The sequence below is a fragment of the Arvicanthis niloticus genome, chromosome 24 (assembly GCF_011762505.2).
Source record: "Arvicanthis niloticus isolate mArvNil1 chromosome 24, mArvNil1.pat.X, whole genome shotgun sequence".
Taxonomy (NCBI): domain Eukaryota; kingdom Metazoa; phylum Chordata; class Mammalia; order Rodentia; family Muridae; genus Arvicanthis; species Arvicanthis niloticus.
The window spans coordinates 13,966,667-13,988,175 of NC_133432.1; the positions used below are offsets into that span (position 1 = coordinate 13,966,667).

A 21,509-nucleotide genomic window follows, 5' to 3' on the forward strand; every position below is an offset into this window, starting at 1 on the left:
TGCAAGTGTGTGCACCACATGCATGCAATGGGCCCTCTATTCTTGCCTTTTCCAGAAAAGCATGTAGATAGATCATGTCGTATGTAGGCTTGTGAATCTGATTTTTCATTCAACATAATATATTTGGGGATTTTTTGGGTTGGTTGGACACAGACTCTGTTTGTTTTGTTTTTAAAGTGCAAGAGGTTGGTGCTGGAGAGTGGTTAAGAGTATTTACTGCTTGCTTGGCAGTGGCGGCACATGCTTTTAATCCCAGCACCCAGGAGGCAGAATCAGGCAGATCTCTGTGAGTCTGAGGCCAGCCTAGTGTACAGAGTGAGATCCAGGACAGCCAGGGCTACACAGAGAAACCTTGTCTCAGAGAGAGAGAGAGAGAGAGAGAGAGAGAGAGGGAGAGAGAGAGGGAGGGAGGAAGGGAGAGAGAGATCTTACTCATTCCCTTCAGAGGACCCTGAGATTCGGTTTCTCCTACCTACTGTGCAGCTCACAACTGCCTCTAATTCCAGCCCCTGGGGACCTGACACCTTCTCTGGCCTCTGAAACCTCCTGCACACACACAGGGCACATGAGCTCACAGTGGCTGACACATATGCACATATATAGAGTGTGTGGTGGGGGATAGAAACCAGAGCTTGATGCACTCTGGGCAAGTGTTCCGCCATTTTGAGAAATTGTTAAACTTTCCCACAGTGTAGGCATTTTTCAAAATTCTACCACTGGGCTGGTGAGATGGCTCAGTGGGTCACTTGTCAATAAACCAGACAACTGGAGTTTAATCAAAGGAAATCACCTACTCCTACATGTAGTCCTTGGATCTCTACTGTCCTGCTGTGGCTTGCGTGTGCGCACACACATGAATAAATAAATAAGTAAATGGAGGTAAGTATGTGTGCTTAAAAAAATTAAAAATGAAATTATACCAATGAACTATACCCTCAGTCCAAATCATGTTTATTTATTTATTTGTTTGTTTGTTTGTTTGTTTGTTTTCTTATAAAGGACAACATTTAATTGAGGCTGGCTTACCGGTTCAGAAGTTCAGTCCAGTATCATCAAGGTAAGAACATGGCAGCATACAGGCAGGCATGGTGCTATAGAAGGAGCTGAGAGTTCTACATCTTGACACAAAGGCAGCCAAAGGAAGACTCTTCCTACTTTATTTAAAGATTTATTTGGTTAGTTATTATGTATACAGCATCCTGCCTGCATGTATGCCTACAGGTCAGAAGAGGGCACCAGATCTCATTACAAACGGTTGTGAGCCACCATGTGGTTGCTGGGAATTGAACTTGGGACCTCCGGAAGAACAGCCAGTGCTCTTAACCACTGAGCCATCTCTCCAGCCCGTCATGTTTCTTTTCCCTATCTCTCCCTTTCATCTTCCTCCCTTTCGTCTCTCTGTGTGTGAATCTGATATGGGTCTACATTCTCCTACACGTCTGGTGCTGGTTCTTAGCGTTCATCTTGTTTGAAAAAGAATCTCCTTCTCTAGGCTGTGTAAGCCAGGCTAGCTGCTCCAAGAGCATTCATGGATTCTCCTTTCTTGGTATAGCAGCTCTGGTGTCAGAGTGCCACTCTGGCTTCTAGGGATCTAAGCTCAGGTCTGAGGGCTTCCTCAGCAAGTGCCTTACATCTGGAGCATCTCCCCAGCCAGTGTTGTCTCCTTGTGAGTGCACGAGGGTTTGTAAATAATGATTCCCTTTTAAAGATCAGCTTGTGGGCACCCAGGAAGACGGAGTCTTGGGTGTGACATAAAGGATCAAAGCAGAATAGCAGACATCAGATCAGCCAGCCACACCCCTTTTCCTTCCTTATACAAAGAGGGGAATTAGGACCGGGCATGTGGCTCAGTTGACAGAGGGCTCAGGTTGCATAAAAGCCCTTGGTTTGAACCCCAGCATTGCACAGTGATGGAGTATGCCAGTAAGACCAGAAACCCAAAAGTAGAGGCAGGAGGATCAGGAACTAAAGGTTAACCTCAGCTGCATGAACCCTGTCCCTTCAGAGTATTGTAGCATGTTCTCTAAAGACATGTTAGAAGCAGACATGTTTCCTAAGTGGAAATTTCTGGTTTCTTTGGAGACTCAGGACCTCACCCAAGCCTCAGGAATTCGAGGCCACCCATTAACTCACAAGACACCGAACTTGATGTAATCAGCAAGAGGTATATTTTGATCAGTATACTGAGGTCAAGACCCATGACCCACTAAGGGGCTTTGGAGACAGAGAGAATTTAAAGCCAAAAACCACAACTCAGGGAGGAAACCACGACCCAGGGGGAGTGAAGGAGGGCTATTGGAGAACACCTGTGTAAAGTCCCAGCCCATTATTCAGGGTCCAAAGAACAGTCATGGGGAACATTTTGTATAGGCTATTCTTTAAAAGTCTGTTTATAATCAACCATCTATCTTGTGGTCAGCCAAGTTCCTGAAACACAGAGCTCACAACCAAGCTGACCTGTACTCTTGGTTCTGCTTGCCTGTCAGGAGTTTTTGAAAATTTTTAACCCTTTCAGTTTCACTGAAGCAGACAAATGAAAAGACACGTGATGTTTAGAAAGAATATAAATATGACCACAGATGGTAGGACAAGGCTTGCACTTTGGCTTGCCTCACGTGGCTTCGCTAGTCTCCACTGACCACGCTCTGGCACTGGCTGGCCTTGGACCTTGTTACTGATCCTCGCTTGCTGAGACTTTGTAGAGAGTAAATCATCAAAGAACTTCTTGTGATATTCCCACTGCTTCTTGTCACTTCCTCAGAATCAGGTCAATCTGTGGGAGCCTCGAGGCTTAGTGTTGATCTAGCTGCCATAGTTGATTGGTGTGCGGCGTCTGCCGAGTGGACTGGGCTGCAGCTGCTGATTCGTGTTTAATGCTTTGCTAGTAGACTGAACTACTGATATCCTGACAACGAAGATTGGAATCGCCCCAAAGAACTATTTCTAAACAGGTCCACTTCCCCCGTGTCCTAATAATCTTTCTTTTCCACTATCTTTGGTGGGTAGTGGGCTAGAAGGGAGGTTAAAGCATTTAAGAACATTTCTTAAAGTAGGTTTTGAAACATCAAAGCCTACCGTTTCTTCTGTGTTTGATGGTACATATCTTCAATCCCAGTCACTGTGAGACTGAAACAAGCCCTATGTGAATTTGAGGCCAGTCTGGGCTATATAGCAAGATCTTACCTTTAAAAAAAAGAAAGAATTTGGGCTGGAGAGATAGTTCAGTGGTTAAGAGCACTAACTACTCTTCCAGAGGTCCTGAGTTCAATTCCCAGCAACCACATGGTGGCTCACAACCATCTGTAATGGGATCTGATGCCCTCTTCTGGTGTGTCAAGGACAGTGTGCTCATATACATTTAATTAATTAATTAATTAAAAAAACAAACAAGCCGGGCAGTGGTGGCGCACGCCTTTAATCCCAGCACTTGGGAGGCAGAGGCAGGCTGAGTTCGAGGCCAGCCTGGTCTACAGAGTGAGTTCCAGGACAGCCAGGGCTATACAGAGAAACCCTGTCTCGGACCCCCCCCCCCCCAAATAAATAAATATAAAAATAAAAAAATAAAAAACCAAACAAACAAAAAAAGAAAGAATTTTATTTAAAGCACCTAAGGAACTGGCCATGGTGACTCATGCCTTTAAATCCAGCACTCAGGGGGCAGAGGGAATAGGATACCTCAGTTCCAGGACATCCAGGACCACATTGAGAAACTTGAGAAACTTGTCTCGGGAGGTTGGGAGTGGGAAGAACCACTTAAGAGACTGGCTCGGTGATTAAGAGCAGTACTGCTCTTTCAAAGGACCTGAGTTCGATTCCCAGCACCCCCATCCGCTGGTTCACAATCACCTGTATGTCCAGCTCTAAGAGGATAGAAAACCTCTGGCCTCTGTGAGGATCTGTTTAGTGGTTTGCATATTTCCCCCTCTCCCATACATGTAATTAAAAACAATACAAATACATTTCAGAGCAAAACGAAATCCACCTAACAGGTTGCCTGGTTACAAGAACCAGAACAAAGACTGCAGCCTATCCAAGAGTGGGTGTGTCTGGAGAGGCGTATGTATTCCCAAATGCTGTGACCTCTAGGGTTGCCAGGATGGTAATGAGGAGATTGGGTTTGGGAATGTCACTGGTCTGGAGTCATTAAACAAACGTGGTCACTATGGGAAAATTCACTGACAGTCTAAATGGGAAATCTGTGTACCTCCAGAGTAGGTGTTATATTTTAACCCAAAGGAATTTCTTTTGATCTATTTTATTTAAGTTTCTTTGTGTATTGAGACAGGACCTAGTGTGAAACCCAGGCTGGCCTCCAACTCAGGTTCCTCTTTCAGCTTCCCGTGCACAAGGCCCTTGGCTAGGCAGCCGCTAGAGTCTCATATCCCTCCGTTAGTAACTAAACATCCTGAGACCAGGCACTTGACTTCCCTGGGCTCTTTACAGGCTTGATGCCTGTAGAGTGGGTATGGTCATGGTGCCTCCTCCACAGGGTTGCTGTGACGACTGTTGGGGTTTGGGTATAAAGCATCTCTCCAGCGTGCTCACAGACCAAAGGCTTTGGTCTCGGAAGCAACCGTCATTCAGAGCTGAGGTTTTAGGGGAAATACTTGAATCCTGAAGGTTCTGCTTTTCCCAGTGGATTAATTCATTGCTAGAGTCTGACCCTTTTAAGATCTCTTATTTTTGTCATAGTGGGTATTGACCTAGGACATCATATACGTATGCAAGCACTCTGCCACTAAGCTGTATCCCCAGCTATGAATTTAAAATTTAGTGTGTGTGTGTGTGTGTACATACACATACCTACAGGTACCCATGGAGACCAGAAAAGGTTGTCAGATCCCCTAGAGCTGGAGTTACAGACATTTGTGAGCTGCCCAACATGGGTGCTGGGACCCAAACTCCATATGTAATACTCTTAACCACTGAGCCCTTTCTCTAGCCCCTAATTTAAATTTTTACTGGATAAAAGGGAGGTAGCAGTAGACAGAAGTAGTGAGGCTTTGGAGGTGCACCTCTGTTTGGAGAATGTCTTTCTCTTCAGCAGGCTGTACACTTGTCCCAAGCCAGGACTCGGGTCACAGCTGGAGACAGAGAAGGTGAAGTGTGCCCAGGCACTCGGCTCATCCGGTTATCGGTGTTGGCACAGCTGGGTGAGGCCATTTGGGTGGGACTGCTTTTTATCTTTTGAGGTATAGTGCTTTTATCCTGAACTTTGGGGTGACAGCCCACTGTATCTCCAGGCATCAGTGAAGTCCTGGAGACTCCAGAGGTTGATGACAGGGGACACAGGAGCTCTGGGCACTGTGGATTGTCATCTTAAGCAGTCCTCAGCTTCTCTCTAGGTCTCAGTGTCCCTAACTTTTAAGGCAGAGAGCCCTTAGATCTACGAGGCTCCCCTGGTGTTCTCAGCACTGGAGACACTAAGGAGTCTCCTGGCTGTGTCATTTACGACCCCACGGCTCACTCCTGGTAATGGTCTAGCTCTTCATTTTTTCCTTTGTAGAATTACCCGCCCAGCACCTTCTCTGGCCGATGGTTCACATGGGGTAGAACGGGCCTATGAGAATCCTGACTGAATCAAGGATGGATGAGGTTTGCCCTCGTCTTAAGGAAGTCCGTTGCTGCCTCTGAGTTCTGGATCTGCTGTGCATATCAAATGGTGCTCTGGGGGCCATATTGAAGTCTGGAGAGGGAAGGTCAGCACAGAGAAAGCAGAGCCGAGTGGAGAGGGGTCACAGGGTTGCAGGGTCTTAGGATCTTGCTCTGTGTCCCATTTGCTCAAGTTTGAGCTGGCTTTCTAGCATTCACAGCACACACAAAGATACAACTGCATTAACATGGAGTGTTTCTTCACCTTCCTAGGGGTGGGGGAGTCTGATCCATCAAGGAGAAATATCTTTTTCATAGTGTGTGTGTGTGTGTGTGTGTGTGTGTGTGTGTGTGGTGTGTGTGGTGTGTGTGTGTGTGTTTATATACATATGGGTCAGGGTTTCTCTGTGTAATCCTTGCTCTTCTGGTACTCCATCTGTAGACCAGGCTGGCCTTGAACTCAATGATCTGCCTCCCTCTGCCTCCTGAATGCTGGGATTAAAGGCATGTGCCACCAGGGCTGGCTCCTGAATCTGGCTTTATATGGGTTCTCAGTCACTGCCCCCAATTTGTTTTAAAATGTTTTACTTCGTGTTTGTGGGTATGTGCACGTGTATGCACTGGCCACAGTGTGTGTAAGAAGGTCAGAGGACAGCTTTTAGGAGTTGTCTTTCCACCATAGTTTTTGGGGACCAAACTTACGTTTCTAGGATGGGGCAGCAAAAGCTTTCGCCCACTTAGCCATCTCTGTGGGCCCCCAGTTTGTGGTTCTTTTTCATCCAAGGTGTCAGTTAGTATGTAGCACAGGCTAGTCTCTAAAGCTCTTGGTCCTCCTATCTCAGTAGAGGCCTGGGATTCCAGCTGTAAAACACCTTGCCCAACATAAGAGTGTTTTGTTTTGTTTTTGAGAGAGGGCTTTATCGGATCCCTGGCTGCCCTTGAGCTGGTTAATGTTCGGGTGGATAACCTTGAATTTCTGGTCCACCTGCCATTCCCATGGAGAGGCAGGATTACAGGTGCTCACTATCAGGCCAGGTTTCCAACTCCCCAATATTTTAAAATTCCCCACAGACAGTGTACCTTGTGATAAACACTGCTGACACTCTTCTTCAGGGAAGCACTTCCTGCCCCGCTGTGGGGAGACTGACCAACTGTCATCTCCAGCAAGGTCCACCTCACCTATAGATTGCTCCAGGCCCCTTTCTTCCCAGAGCTGTTCACACATGGTAATTGGTCAACGCAGCAGTCAAATTGGGCCAAGTCATCCCAGTGAGGTGGGTAAGTCTGCTTCAGAGTGGAGTAGAAATATCCAAGGTCCCTTTGAGTCCCTACAACTGACTTCTCTATCCAGAGCCACCATTTTGTTTTTCCCTGAAACTAACTTGCAGTTCACGCTGTATCTCTGCTCATGGGAGGCTCAGCTCCCTAGAGCCGGCTTCCCACCTACGACAGGCATGTACACCTCTTACCTCTCCTTGCTTGGTGCTCTCCTCACTGCTAAACTCTGTGCCCTCTGTATCCTCCGGGATCTTCCTGTTCAGATATGGAAACAGACTCTGGGCAAAGAGGACATGCCCAAATAACCTGTCCATGGCCATTAGAGAACTGTCATGTCATATGTGGCAGTATGCACCAGTAATCCCAGCTACTCAGGAAGCTGCCTAAGTCTGGACAGTGTAGTGAGATCCCATTCCTAACAGACAAAACACCTCTGAGGGCCCACGAGATGGCCCAGCAGGTAGAGAAGCTTGTTGTCAAGCCTGCAGACCTGCAAGTTGTCCTCTGATCTCCACATGCATGCCATGGTGTTCGGGTGCTCATACAAGCATGTGTGCACCCCCCCCACACACACACACATAGTGTAATTATTAAACAGTTGAAAAACAAAACAAAGATAATGCCTCTGAGCTGAGGCAGGACTCAGAGCCACACCACACACATATTACTGCGTTCCAGCCATGTAGACAAAGCTCGTTACTATCTTCCAATGTTCAAGACACTGGTGGCAAACACCTATGATCCCAGCGCTCGAGGGTCTGAGCCAGAAGGACCAAAAGTTCAAAAACGGCCTGAGCTTGAAAGCAAGATCTTGAATCCAAGAGAAAACTGTTGGGGATTTGATTTGTGCTTACACGGGAATTCATAGGTCGATGTGTGTCCCTGCCAATAGTTTTTTGCTTAATAAAGAGCCAGTGGCTAATAGCTGGGCAGGGGAACAGAGGCAGGACTTTTAGGATTCCTGGTCGAGAAACGCAGGAGAGGGGAAGAAAGGATTCCACCATTAGGAGGGTGAAGGAGACAGACCATGGGGGGTGGTGGGGAGGTACAGGAGGGAGAGCCCGCCGACATGTAAGAATTGGGGAAATCGGTTGGAGGGACCACTCCCCAGATTGAGTCTGGGGTAGCAGAGAGATGAAATATAGATTTAGCAAGTATTAACTCAGGAATATTAGGAGGGAGTATGTTAGCCATGTGGAGATTCAAAAGTGGTCCAGCCATTGAGCTAGTCAAGCCATATTAAAATATAAAGGCTCTTATATTTTTGGTTGTGAGCCTAGCCTTTAACAGCTGAGCCATCTCTCCAGCGACCGGCTGTCCTCTGCTGCTTGAGCGGTGCCAGCACCTTCTCTAGGAGCTCGCAGCAGCCGGCTGGCCCCTGCTCCATGGTAACCATGTGCTACCGGAAGGCAGTGATCAAAAATGCAGACATGTTGGAAGAGATGCAACAGGACTCAGTGGAGTGCGCTACTCAGGTGTTGGAGAAATACAGCATAGAGAAGGATATTGCGGCCCATATCAAGAAGGAGTTTGACAAGAAGTACAATCCCACCTGGCACTGCGTTGTGGGCCGGAACTTCGGTAGCTATGTGACACACGAAACCAAACACTTCATCTGGATCAGGTGGCCATTCTTCTGTTCAAATCTGGTTAAAAGCATGGACTGTGCCAAACACCCAGTGATCCATCCAAAAACAAGGACTGCATCTTAAATTCCAAATACCAGAGAGTGAATCTTCAGCCTTGCTAAGGGAACACCTCGTTTGAATCTGTTGTGTTTTGTACAGGGCATCATTCTCTGTACAAGTTTGTGGTTATAAAATTAGTAAAACAGCTTAAAAAAATACAAAGGCTCTGTGTGTGTGTGTGTGTGTGTGTGTGTGTCTGTCTGTCTGTCTGTCTGAGATCCAGAGCATCTGGGGCAGGCAGCATAAAGCTTGAGGCCACCCACTGGGAGCTCAAGTGGATTATATATGTGACAGAAAACGATACAAAAAGAAAAAGACATTAATCCAAAAAATTTAAAAAGCAGTGGTCCAGATTTGAACCGAGGATGTTACTTGCCAGCTCCTGCTTAGACAACGGAGGAGAGATGCCTCAGCCTCTGTTTGCGACCCTGGGTTCTGTGTGGAGAGCACTCCCTGTGGCCCGTTTCAAGCTACCAGTGGAAGGTCACTAGGCTTGGGATGCAGAAGGACATACGTGAGGACTCTCCACACACACAGGCACAGAGGGCACACTGAAGATCATACTGAGAGTGTAATTTAGGGAGGGATAAGATTTGAACACTTAATAATATCTCTGCTCTTTACATTGTGTGTGTGTGTGTCACGGGGCACACATGGAGGTCAGAAGATAGCTGGCAGAACTGGCTTTCTCCTTTCTATCCTGTGGGCTCTGGGGACTGAACTCATTAGGCTTGGCAGACAGTGCCTCAACCCTCTGAGTGCCCTTTTCAGCCCCTAATGTCCTTGCCATCTGTGGTGGCTTGGTTATGCTTGGCCTGGGGAGTGGTACTATTTGGAGGTGTGGCCTTGTTGGAGTAAATGTGGCCCTGTTGGAGTAGGTGTGGCCTTGTTGGAGTAGGTGTGGCCCTGTTGGAGTAGGTGTGGCCTTGTTGGAGTGGGTGTGGCCTTGTTGGAGGAGGCGTGGCCTTGTCAGAGTAGGTGTGTCACTGTGGATGTGGGCTTTAAGACCCTCATCCTAGCTGCCTGGAAGTGAGTCTTCCACTAGCAGCCTTCAGATGAAGATGTAGAACTCTCAGCTCCTCCTGCACCATGACTGCCTGGACGCTGCCATGCTCCCGCCTTGATGATAATGGACTGTACCTGTGAATGTGTAAGCCAGCCCCAATTAAATGTCCTTTATAAGAGTTGCCTTGGTCGTGGTGTCTGTTCACAGCAGTAAAACTCTAACCAAGACACCATCCAATGTCCCCAGGCTTATAAAAATCTCTGTCCAGAATGCTGACTTTCACCTTTGTCAAGGGCAAAGGGGGAATTCTCTGCTGGCCTCTGATGTGTTGGTCCCCTTTGGTGTATTTTTTAACTTCCCTCTATTTGCATAGCTGTAAGGATTTGCTGCTTTTAAATTGTGTTTTTTTTTTTTTTTTTAATGTAGTTTAAGTGATAATGCCTGAAAAAGACAATCTACAGACTGTCTCAAGAATCAATCGTCAATTCTGAGAAGCCAATAGCAGTTGTCCCTCTGCTTGGGTTTCAGGGGGTGGGAAGCCTTCTAACTGGGGAACAGGCATAGTAAAACTGGCTAGGGTATTGATCTAGACTGGGGCACATCAAAGGGATTTTCTTTCCATTCTAACCAAACTCCATTGCTTGCATAAACCGAGGGTGAAGTTACTCAAGAACAAATATCGTTCCCCTCCAGGCTAAACCTGTGTCTTTGCCAGCCTCTGTTCCCAGGGTTGCAAAAAATCTCCTATGGTCCTATCTGAATGCTGACTTTTGATTTTGTCAAGGGCAATGGGGTTGGGGGAAGGGAGACTTCACTGCTGGCCTCTGGTTTGCTGAGTTGACATTAATACATCGCTTAACCTGCCTTAATCTTTTTTTCTTACTTTTGAATATTTAAAGAGAGCTGTCATGAGTCCCTGTTACCAACAGGAACGGGAGTGGCAATGTGTCTACTGCTTTACACTTAACATCACAGACTTGTGTTGTTGTTTTGAAACAGGAGCGCGCATATCCCAGGCTGGCCTCAAACTCACCATGTAGCTGAGAATAACCTGGAACTCCTGATGCTCCCACTTCCAATTCCCCAGTGAGTGTCCGAGCTACAGGTTGTGGCAGCTGTACTCAGTTTATTCTGTGCTGGAGATTGAACTCTGGCCTTTTACCAACTGAGTTAGATGTTTGTCCCCAGGTAGGTCTTATAGCTGTTTAGAAGTTGGGGAAACTGAGGCTCATAGAAGCATAGAGGTTTATGCTAACAAGAAGAGACAGGATTCTTTTCTCATTACCCTCTGTCCTAGTTAGGGTTTCTATAGCTGCAACGAAATACTATGACCAAAGCAACTTGGGGAGGAAACGGTTTATTTAGCTTGCACTAAATAAAATTAGCACTGTTTATTATCTGAAGGAAATCAGGACAGGAACTCAGACGGGGCAGGAACCTGGAGGCAGGAGCTGATGCAGAGGCCATGAAGGGTGCTGTTTCATGGCTTGCTCTGCTTGCTTTCTTATAGAACTTAAGACCACCAGCCCAGGGATGACCCCACCCACAATGGGCTGGGCGTTCCCCCACTGATCACTGATTAAGAAAATGCCATTTCTCAAGTGAGGTTGTCTCCTCTCTGATGACTCTAGCTTGTGTCAAGCAGATGTAAAAGTAGCCAGCACACCCTCTCTCTTATTTTCTCCTCTTTCTGGTGGTCTCATTGCCTAGGGGAAAAAACAGAGGAGTGTGAGAGACCACTAAATCTGAACTTGAACTCAAATGCCCTAGGGGTCAGGAGGGAGACATGGAGGGCAGAGCCATTTGGGACTGTGAAGAGTTAGTTGCTTCTCATATGCTGCCTATAAAGCATCTAGCTTGTGGGGACATGGACCAAGCTTGGTTCCAGCTGTTGAAGAGAAGTTAGGAATTTGAATGCCCCCTATGAAATCAGTTGACATAAAGATATATTGTATTATATTCAGGCCTGGTAACAGTTGTCTATGATCCCAGAATTTGGGAAGCTGGGGCAGAAGGATCTTGAGTTCAAGGTCACCTTGGATTACATAAACTCTTGTCTAAAGTAAAACAAGTTGCATTGTAAAAAAAAAAAAAAAAAAAAAAACAAAAAACAAAAAAAAAACGGACAAACAAACCCATGGGGTACTTAAAACTGTGGTCAATAAGACAAGGTCTACAATCATCCAGGAGACGAGCCTTGGGCCTGCCTGAGAGGTGTCTAGATTTTGCTGGCCTCTGGGTATATCTGTGAGGGATTACTTAGATTTGATCATCTGAAGTAGGAAGGCCCACACTGCAGGTGACAACACCCTCCCATGGGCAGAGAAATTAGGTTGAGAAGCGTTCGTCTCTGCTCCCTGACTGCAGACCCACTGTGAACTGCAGCCCCCAGTTGTCCTGACTGCAGACCCACTGTGAACTGCATCCTCCAGTTCCATGCCTTCCCTGCCACAGTGGACTGCATCCTGGAACTGTGAACCAGAATAAGCACCTTTCTCCTTTAAGCTGCATGTTAGGAATTTTGTCATAGTGATGGGGCAAGTAGCTAACACACTCTTTTTTTTTTTTTTTTTTTTTTTTTTTTAAATCTATCTAGAGTAGACAAATTCACAGACTCAGTTCCCAGGACAAATGACAAGAGAAGGGGCTTATCCAGTGAGTATCATGTTTCCTTCAGGGATGGTGGCAAAAAATATTCTGTAACTAGAGAAAGCAATGGTTGCACTATGTTGTGAGCATACTGGATGCCACTGAAGCTCGCCCTCCCTCCTTCCTTCCTTCTTTTCTTTCTTTCTTTCTTTCTTTCTTTCTTTCTTTCTTCTTCTTCTTTTTTTGTTTTTTTTTTGTTTTTTTTTTGTTTTTGTTTGTTTGTTTGTTTGTTTTTCTAGACAGGGTTTCTCTTCTCTGTGTGGCTCTGGCTGTCCTGGAACTCACTCTGTAGACCAGGCTGGCCTCGAACTCAGAAATCCGCCTGCCTCTTTCTTTCTTTCTTTCTTTCTTTCTTTCTTTCTTTCTTTCTTTCTTCTTCTTCTTCTTCTTCTTCTTCTTCTTCTTCTTCTTCTTCTTCTTCTTCTTCTCTCTCTCTCTCTTTCTCTCTCTCTTTCTCTTTCTTTCTTTCTTTCTTTCTTTCTTTCTTTCTTTCTTTCTTTCTTTCTTTCCTTTGTGACAGGGTCCCACTATGTAGCTCTGGCTGTCCTGGAACTCACTATGTATACCAGGCTGGCCCTAAACTCACAGAGATCCACCTGCTTCTGACTCTCAAGTGCTGGGATTAGAGGCATATTGTCACCATCGACTGGCTTCAACATAGTTTTTGATGGGGACTAAGGAGGACCACCTAAAACCTAAAGGACCAGGCTAGCCTCGAACTCAGAAATCCGCCTGCCTCTTTCTTTCTTTCTTTCTTTCTTTCTTTCTTTCTTTCTTTCTTTCTTTCTTTTTCTTCTTCTTCTTCTTCTTCTTCTTCTTCTTCTTCTTCTTCTTCTTCTTCTTCTTCTTCTTCTTCTTCTTTCTTTCTTTCTTTTGTGACAGGATCCCACTATGTAGCCCTGGCTGTCCTGGACCTCACTCTGTAGACCAGGCTGGCCTTGAACTCAGAAATCCACCTGTCTCTGCCTCCCAAGTGCTGGGATTGTGTTGAGGCCTAAACTGGCCCACTTTGGGCAGCCAAAAAATGTTGGGAACCGCACTAGCCCCACGTTCGGGCAGCCAAAAATGTCTTGGCCCGAGCTGGCCCACTTTGAGTGGTCTAAAATGTTGAGGCCCAAGCAAAATGTTGAGGCCCGGGCTGCCACACGTTTGGCAGCCACTGTATCCTGGCCCAAGCTGCTGCTCTGGTCCGAGGTTCGGGGTTCAGCAAGAGAGAGAGAGGACGGACTCGAAGAATGGAGACTAGACAGAGTGTGATTCAATCCCTTTTATTCTTCAGTCTCTCTTCCTAGTCCAAGTCCCAAGTCTTGAGTTCCTAGTCCCTAGTGCCTCCAAGTTCCAAGTTACTTCTTCCAAGTGCTAAGTGCCTAATGTCTAATAACTAACTCCAAGTTGTACTGCCTGAAGTGTCTGATTCTCTCTCTGAACTCTCTTCTGTCTGCCTCTCGCCTTTATATGTCTCACTTCTAAGCCATGCCTTTTGGTCACACCTTTAATCATGCCCTTAGGTCTTCTCTAAATCTGATCTCTAAATCACACTCTTAAGTCACACACCTTTAATCTCACACACCCAAGGTATCTAAACCAAGATTATCAGAGTGTGCTCAGCCGTTGTAGGCTATTGTAATCCAAGTCACATGTCAGGGTATATGGCTCAAGATGGCTGCAAAGCTGATAGCCGCTTTCTGCTTTCTGTTCTGCTCCCAATAGGATTAAAGGCGTGCACCACCACTGCCAGGCTGCCCAGCTGTTTTTATGTGGATATCGGAGGATCCAAACTCAAGTCCTCATGACTATGTAGTAATCGCTTTACTGACTGAGCCATCTCCTCAGCCACCACCACCTCCTCTTCTTCCTCTCCTCCTCTTCCTCTTCTTCCTCTTCCTCCTCCTCCTCTTCCCCTCTTCTTCCTCCTCATCCTCTTCCTCTTCCTCCTCCTTGCTGGGAATTAAACTCATTAAACTCTGGAAGAGCAGCCTCTTAACCTCTGAGCCATCTCTCCAGCCCCTCAGCCTTCTTTTTAATAAACTCACGTGTGCATTTATTATTTGTTTGTGTGTGCGGGCGCGTGCATGCCTTAGGATACACAAATCAGTCTACCCGCTGAGCAACCTTACCAACTCCTTAGCACTCTTTGTAAAACTTAATCTTAAACATTAGCATGCAACGTAGTGAGTTTCCTTATGGTTTTCCAGCTTTTGCTTCCTGTTGGTGTAAATGTTTAGTCTCAATCGGGGATGTCTACCCCGCCTTTGATCATTCGGTTCCCAGATAAAAGACACGCAACTTTTACATTTGTAATAAGTCTTTAATGCGCTCGAGCTGGGCAGATAGCTACCGCTAAGCTATTAGAATCTACTTCCCCATCAATAACCCCGAGTAATAGCTTGCCGTGCTCCATCTGGGCAGCTCTTAACTCCAACTGGCCAAGTTTTCATGACTCATCTACCCCATGGTGTCTTCTCTCCACCTTCTCTTTCTCTATGTCTCCTGGTGGTCCTCCTTAGACCCCAAGCCTGGGAACCAAAACCTCTCCTACCTCTCTTCCGCCCAGCAATAGGATGTTGGCATCTTTATTCAACCAGTATTTGTAAACTAAAGAGCAAGGTCACATGGTAATGGTAGTGTAGTGAATGGTGAGAAGGATTCTCTCATTCCTGAGGGCAGCCAGACCTTGGGGACCAGTATTTAGCATTACAATACATAGCAACAGAGCAAACTCAACAGTTGCCCTACGGGCAGTTTTCTACCTCTTCTCTCTCTTTTTTTTTCCTCTTTCTAGATTCAACAGTCATTTTCTGAGGACTTTTTTTTTTAAAGCTTTATTTATTTTATGCACATGAGTACACTGTACTTTCTTCAGACACACCAGAAGAGGGCATCAGATCCCATTACAGATGGTTGTGAGCCACCATGTGGTTGCTGGGAACTGAACTCAGGACCTCTGGAAGAGCAGTCGGTGCTCTTAACCACTGAGCCATCTCTCCAGCCTGACTACTCTTTTTGAATTTACGTCATTTACTCGCTTGTACTTCTGTTAGTATTTTGACCACAAATATCACCATGTTCATACCATGCAATGGTGTTGTTTCAGGCACCTTGAAGCAACAGTCATGGTATGTCTTCAAGTGCTATCTCTGAAGACAAAAAAAACCCAACCAACCAAACAAACAAAAAAACCCTATTGAGACAGGGTCTTTATGTATCCCTGACTGGCCTGCAAGTTGTAGACTAGGTTGGCCTCAGCTCAGAAGAGCTGCCCACCTCTGTCTCTTGGGTGCTGGGAGTAAAGGTGTGTCCCACCACAGCTGGCCATGTTGCTTTGTTCTTAATCATCCCACTACCCAGCTTGCCCAAGTCTTGCAGGTCTCTTCCCACAGGTAACTTCCTTATCCTTCCATGTTATAGCAATTCAGTTGCCCGCCTTTTCAGAGACATGTGTGTGTCCGTATCCGTGTGTATGTGTAGGCCAAAAGTCAGTTTCCTGTATCTCTCTCCATCGCTCTCCACCATATTCTTTGAGACAGGGTCTTTTCACTGAGCCTGTAGCTCATCAATTTGGTTAGACTGGATGGACATCAAGTTCAGGGGATCCACCAGTCCCTGTCCTCCCAGCATTGAGTTGAGGTTATGAGTACATGTTCCATGCTTGGCTTTTCCTGGACAGTGGGGTCCAAGCTCTGGTCCTCAAGGATCTTACTCACTAGCTTCTTTTTTTCAACTTTCTTAAAAATTCTCTGCAGCTTGCGCAAGTCAGCCAGCCTTTAACCTCTTGAAATCTCACTGGTTGTTGTTTATTATTATTATTATTATTATTATTATTATTATTATTATTATTATTATTATTATTAAGATACTCAGGAAAAGAGAAGAAGGACTCCTGGACTGGGCTGAGGTAAAAGACAGAAATACAGCAGGCTGTGTCGATTATGATTCTGACCCACAGATCTTGCTAGGGTGGGTCTTGGCTGCTGGCTCTGTCCCCAGTTCCCTATCTTCTGGCCTCTCTTGTTCTGAAGTGAACGTGATAAAAAAACATGTTGTGTAAAAGAGATGAGCGATTCAGGCACCACCAGATCTTGGCAGCTTCCTAAAATACAAGCTTTGTTGGGCTGTGTGGCCACTGCAGGCAGTGAGCCAAAACAGCCAGGTGAAGGAACAAAGATTGGCCTCTCCACCTCTTGTACGCTGCTGTTCTATCACACACTCAAACATCTAAAGGTAAACAAGCCTCTGTCCACAGTTCCTGAGAGTCAGGGTCAAACGTGTACATCAGGGGCAAACATTTATATACGGCACCAAGCGGAGAGTGCAGAGAACCGTCCAGCACTGAGATCCCTACACTCTCCGCTCTGAGAGTAGCATTGAGATTCCTCAGAATCCAGCTACTTGAGAGTAGCTGGATTAGCCTGAAATGCTCTTCTGAGAAAGCGCTGTACAGGGACTAAGACCCAGCAGGGGCGCTAGAGGTTGCTGGATGCTCAGCGGAGCTTGCCTGCAAGTACTGTGTGCAAAAACTGTGTCTGGAGGAGGTCGTAAAGCTGAGAGCCTGAAAATAGGCAGGGGCCAGAAAGGCCTTAAAGGCCTAGAGAAGGGCGCTAGAACTTGGTTGAAAGCTTTCGAGCATCACAGCATCTCATCGTAGTGATGATGGTGCCCTTTGGAAAGGTTACTCTGGCTGCTATGGGGACTGAGTGAGAGAAGTTGGCTGATGGGCCGCAAACAGGGAAGATGGAGTGTTTCAGACAGGAGCCGGGAGTGATGATGGATTCGAGAGAGCTACGAAGAGAGCGGAAGGGACAGGATGTCCATAGGTTTCTTGGTCACAACCACACTGATGTAAGAGCATGACGCAATCAGTTGAGCAACAGCCCTGGTGAGAGATGGTCTGGTGGGTATCTTCTTGACCTTGTTAATTGGATGCGTTTCAAAGCTCAGATTTGCCAGACAGTTTCCAGTTTCCGTTGATGTCCACGTACCTTTCTCCTGATTTATATATTGGTACATCTGCTACTTCACAGCACCAGACAGCTTTTAAAACTCAACACCACTTGTAATGTCTTTGCAGAAATCATGACCCTGGGGCTGGAGAGATGGCTCAGCGGTTAAGAGCACTGACTGCTCTTCCAGAGGTCCTGAGTTCAATTCCCAGCAACCACATGGTGGCTCACAACCATCTGTAATGGGATCCAATGCCCTCTTCTGGTGTGTGTGAAGACAGCAACAGTGTACTCCGTACATTAAATGAATAAAAAAATCTTTAAAAAAAAAAAAAAAAAGAAAGAAGAAAGAAATCATGACCCTGTCAATATGAGGGCATTGGTTGTTTTTCCAGTAAGGAAATTCTCTTATGTAATTATAGTTATCTCAGTGAGAAAGCTACCTTGACAGACTGCGATATATATATTATACAATATAGCATGTAATATAAAATATAATTATTATATATATGTCAAATACATGTTCCACTAATAAAAACTCCTATGCTCACCTTACTTGTTTTTTTTTTTTTTTTTTCCTTTGCTTGGTTTTTTTTTTTTTTTTTTTGACAGGATCTCTCCTCCTATGTAGCTCTGGCTGTCCTGGAGCTTCCTATTAGATCAGGCTACCCTCAAGCTCCCAGAGTTCCACCTGCCTCTGTCTCCTGAGTGCTAGGATTACAGGCATGCCCCAGCACACCTGGCTCCAAATATATCTTTTGAAGCTTCTCCTTGAAAAGAGAGATTTTATTTATTTATAATGTGTATTAGTGTTTTCCCTCTGTGTATGCATGTAATATCACACGTGTGCTTGGTGGCATTGGAGGGTGCTAGAGGGAGTCAGTGCTTCTGGGACTGGAATTATAGAAGGATGTGAACCACCATGTGGATGCCGGGAAGCTCCTGGGTTGTCTGGAAGAGCAGCAGCTAGTGCCCTTGACTGCTGAGCCATCTCTCTACACTCCAAATTAGGCACGTGTGTGTGTGTGTGTGTGTGTGTGTGTGTGTGTGTTCAGAGGACAACTTGCAGAACTCTGTTCTTTCCTGGTGTTCTGGGGGTTGAACTTGGATCCTCAGGTTTGGCAGATAATTCTTTTACCCACAGAGCCAGCCATCTTACCAACTCACAAATCTACTACTAGACACTAAAATGTTCTGCTCAATGTTTGTATCAGTTTGCTTATTGTATTGTACTGTATTGTATTGTATTGTACCGTAGTGTAGTGTAGCTTGACACAGGGTCTAACTACACAGCCAAGGCTGGCCTCAAACTTGAGATCCTCCTGCCTCAGCCTCCTGAGTGCTGAGACTACAGGTGTGTCCTGTGTCTCAGCCACTGGACAATAATTCTTCTACTGTGTTATATATAATGCTGGGTGCATCTTTAGGACATTGTCCTATATAGCCGCAGTGCAAGAACAGAACTGGGAAACTTAACGCTGCTGCTATACAGTCTGTGTGTGCATACATCTTCAGGTGTGTCCAAGAAGAGCTTTTGTGGTATGTTTAGTATTTTAGAAATGGACCGAGATCCCATCGAAGGATACACACTGGATTCAGCTGATGTAGCTTGTTTTCTTTCTTAATCTGAGGCATTTGCCTAGCTGAGCCCACCTGTGTGTTTCACAACATTGACCTTTTGGAAGACTCCAGGCCGGTTGTTTTGAAGGATGTGTCTCAATCTGGATTTGTCTGTTTTCCCATGATTAGAATCCTGGCAAACATGTTTGAATACTATGGAGGTTGATGCATCTTCAGTTAAAAAAAAAGATATGCTAGGATACTGGATTAAACTGGGTAGAAATTTGGGTTTTTCACATTTTGCCACTTAAATCAGTTATTGAAAAGGTTTTCTTTTCTTCCTCTCTTTCTCTCTTTCCTTTCTTTCTTTCTTTCTTTCTTTCTTTCTTTCTTTCTTTCTTTCTTTCTTTCTCTTTCTCCTTCCTTCCCTTTCTTTCTGTTTTTTTTTTCCCAAGACAGGGTTTCTCTGTGTAGCCCTGGTTGTCTTAGAAGTCACTCTGTAGACCAGGCTGGCCTGAAACCCAGGGGTCAGCCTGCCTCTGTGTCCCATGTGCTGGGATTAAAGGTATGAGTCACCATGGCCCTCTGAAATGGCTTTCTTAGCTGTCAAATAAGGGCAGCAATGCATTTGGATTCATTGGGTTGTTGAATTATCACATATAGGCATGTAGAACAGTATTTGAGATTCTCTGTCTTTCTCTCCTGTCCAGGTCTTACGTCATATCTTCATGTGTCCCACTGCTGAGTTAAAAATATCATCCCTTCTATTTTTTTTTTAAAACATGCTTTTAAAAAAACTTACTTTTTATTTCCTGTGCATCAGTGTTTTGCCTGAGTGCATGTCTGTGTGAGGGTGTCAGATCATGGGGTTACAGACAGTTGTGAGCTGCCGTGTGGATGCTGGGATTTGAACCCTGGGACTTCTGGAAGAGCAGTCAGTGCCCTTAACTGTTGAGCCATCCCTCCAGCCCCCTTATTACTATTTTAAATTTTTATTTTTTTATCTGTATGTGATCTGGCTAGCCTTATGCCAACTTGACTCCAGCTAGAGTTCTCTGTAAGGAAGAGGGAAACTCAATTGAGAAAATGCCTTTATGAGATCCAACTGTAGGGCATTGCCTTAATTAGTGATTGATGGGAAAGGGTTCAACCCATTGAGGGCTGGTGGTCCCGGGTTCTCTAAGAAAGCAGACTGAGCAAGCCATGGGGAGCAAGCCAGTAAGCAGCACGCCTCCATGGCCTCTGCATCAGCTCCTGCCTCCAGGTTCCTGCCCTGTTTGAATCCTTGTCCTGTTTCCTTAAATGACGAACAGTTACACAGAAATGTAAGTCAAATAAGGCTTTTCCTCCCTAAGTTGCTTTGGCCACAATATTTTATCACAGCAACAGAATCCTAACTAAGGCAGTGTACAAGTGTTTGGCCTGCATATATGTAGGTGAATCCTATGTGCTCCTGATGTTCACGGAGGTTAGATGAGGGTATCAGAGTCTCTGGAACTATAGTAACTGACAGTTGTAAACTTCCATGTGAGTACTGGGAACTAAACCCAGGCCCTCTGCATGAGCAATAACTATGTTCTTAACCTTGAGCCATCTCTCCACCTGCCCCACCCCCCATTTCTGTGTTTAACTACATTTATAGAGGCCTGACACACTTTCATATTTTTTTTTTTTTACCACTCCAATGTTGTGGGTATTCACCAGAGAGAGGACACTGCTCAGATATGGGTTTAAGTCAATGGTTTTTATTAGTGAGCCAGCACTTTACTGAGTGTTTGGGATTCCAGAGTAGCTCCAAGCCTTTTTCAGGGTGAGCTTTTTAAGCACGAAAACCGTGTCCTGGGTTGATATACCTCATTTAATAAGAATAGTTAGCCAGAAGCACAACAACTGAAGTAAAAAAAATCAAGGTTAGTACATGCAGAGACTTTCTCATAACTATGGACTTTGATGACTTAGGTCTTTGTTATAGTTTTGCCAGGTGGTGTCTTTGTGCTGTGTTTTTCCAGCTTGAACGGTATTTTCATCACGGAGTCGGTTGTGCTAAGGTCTGTTACACCAGCACCTCGTGCCAGAGGTGAAATTCAATAAATATTTGGACACCCTTAAGAGGCAGATTGCTAGGGTGTGTGGGCTGAGATCAGGATCTAAAGTGAATAAATAAATAACTATAAATGGAAAAGGAGAGACAGATTGTTGTTAAGTATCACACAATAAGGTCAGAGAGCAGAGGGTGAAATATAAGGTCATACAGGATCAAGGTCATATTCACCTACACAATGAGTTGGAGGCCTGTTTGAGACACACTTATCTTGTCTGAAAAAAACAGCAAATCTTCTTTCTTTCCCCCACTGCTCAGGGGCTTCGTAGATGTTAAGAACTGAAGTGGAGCGGCAGGACTGGATCCTCTCACACACATTCATACAGTTGGTGTCCAGTAAAGGCTGAGTGAATGAAAAATAAGTGTGAACCGGATGTGGTGGCTTTAATCCCAGAACTCAGGAGGCAAAGGCGGGCAGATCTCTGAGTTTCAGGCCACCTTGGTCTACAGAGAGAGTTCCAGCACAAACAGGGTTACACAGAGAAACTCGGTCTTTAAAAACAGGAGGGTGGGGAGGGAAGGAGAGGGAGGGAGGGACAGGGACAGAATGGAAAAGGAAGGAAAGAAAAAGAAAAGTGAAAATGAAGTCAGGTAGAAAGTGGGAGTAAAAGCCTTCGTCGTCCGTGTCTCCATTTATCTCTGCCGGGTCATTTGAAAACCTACCTAGCTGGAATTTCCGGTGACCTCGTCCCACC

General features: G+C 45.5%; 2 long non-coding RNA genes and 1 pseudogene across 5 annotated transcripts in view; 2 read left to right on the plus strand and 1 right to left on the minus strand.

Annotated features, from left to right (window-relative positions):
* Nucleotides 1–8,734, plus strand: part of LOC143437761 (dynein light chain 1, cytoplasmic pseudogene) — a 13,150-nt pseudogene extending 4,416 nt beyond the window's left edge. The window contains exons 3-6 of the transcript XR_013107050.1: nucleotides 691–879; nucleotides 1,000–1,057; nucleotides 5,048–5,153; nucleotides 5,507–8,734. The product of XR_013107050.1 is annotated as a dynein light chain 1, cytoplasmic pseudogene (transcript). The remainder of the gene's footprint in view (nucleotides 1–690; nucleotides 880–999; nucleotides 1,058–5,047; nucleotides 5,154–5,506) is intronic.
* Nucleotides 8,735–9,513: 779 nt separating this feature from the next.
* On the plus strand, nucleotides 9,514–17,699 carry LOC143437762 (uncharacterized). Of its 2 annotated transcripts, none has more exons than XR_013107052.1 (4): nucleotides 9,514–9,708; nucleotides 10,564–10,650; nucleotides 12,161–12,219; nucleotides 17,282–17,699. It is a non-coding gene; the product is annotated as an uncharacterized LOC143437762 (long non-coding RNA). The 2 variants fall into 2 exon arrangements; XR_013107051.1 differs by lacking the exon at nucleotides 17,282–17,699 and adding an exon at nucleotides 13,924–15,058.
* Nucleotides 17,700–20,438: 2,739 nt separating this feature from the next.
* LOC143437764 (uncharacterized) lies at nucleotides 20,439–21,498 on the minus strand. 2 transcript variants are annotated; one of them, XR_013107054.1, is made up of 2 exons: nucleotides 20,986–21,498; nucleotides 20,439–20,860 (listed from the first exon to the last, which is right to left on the minus strand). It is a non-coding gene; the product is annotated as an uncharacterized LOC143437764 (long non-coding RNA). The 2 variants fall into 2 exon arrangements; XR_013107055.1 differs by having other exon boundaries at nucleotides 20,439–20,881.
* Between the last annotated feature and the right edge of the window lie 11 nt (nucleotides 21,499–21,509).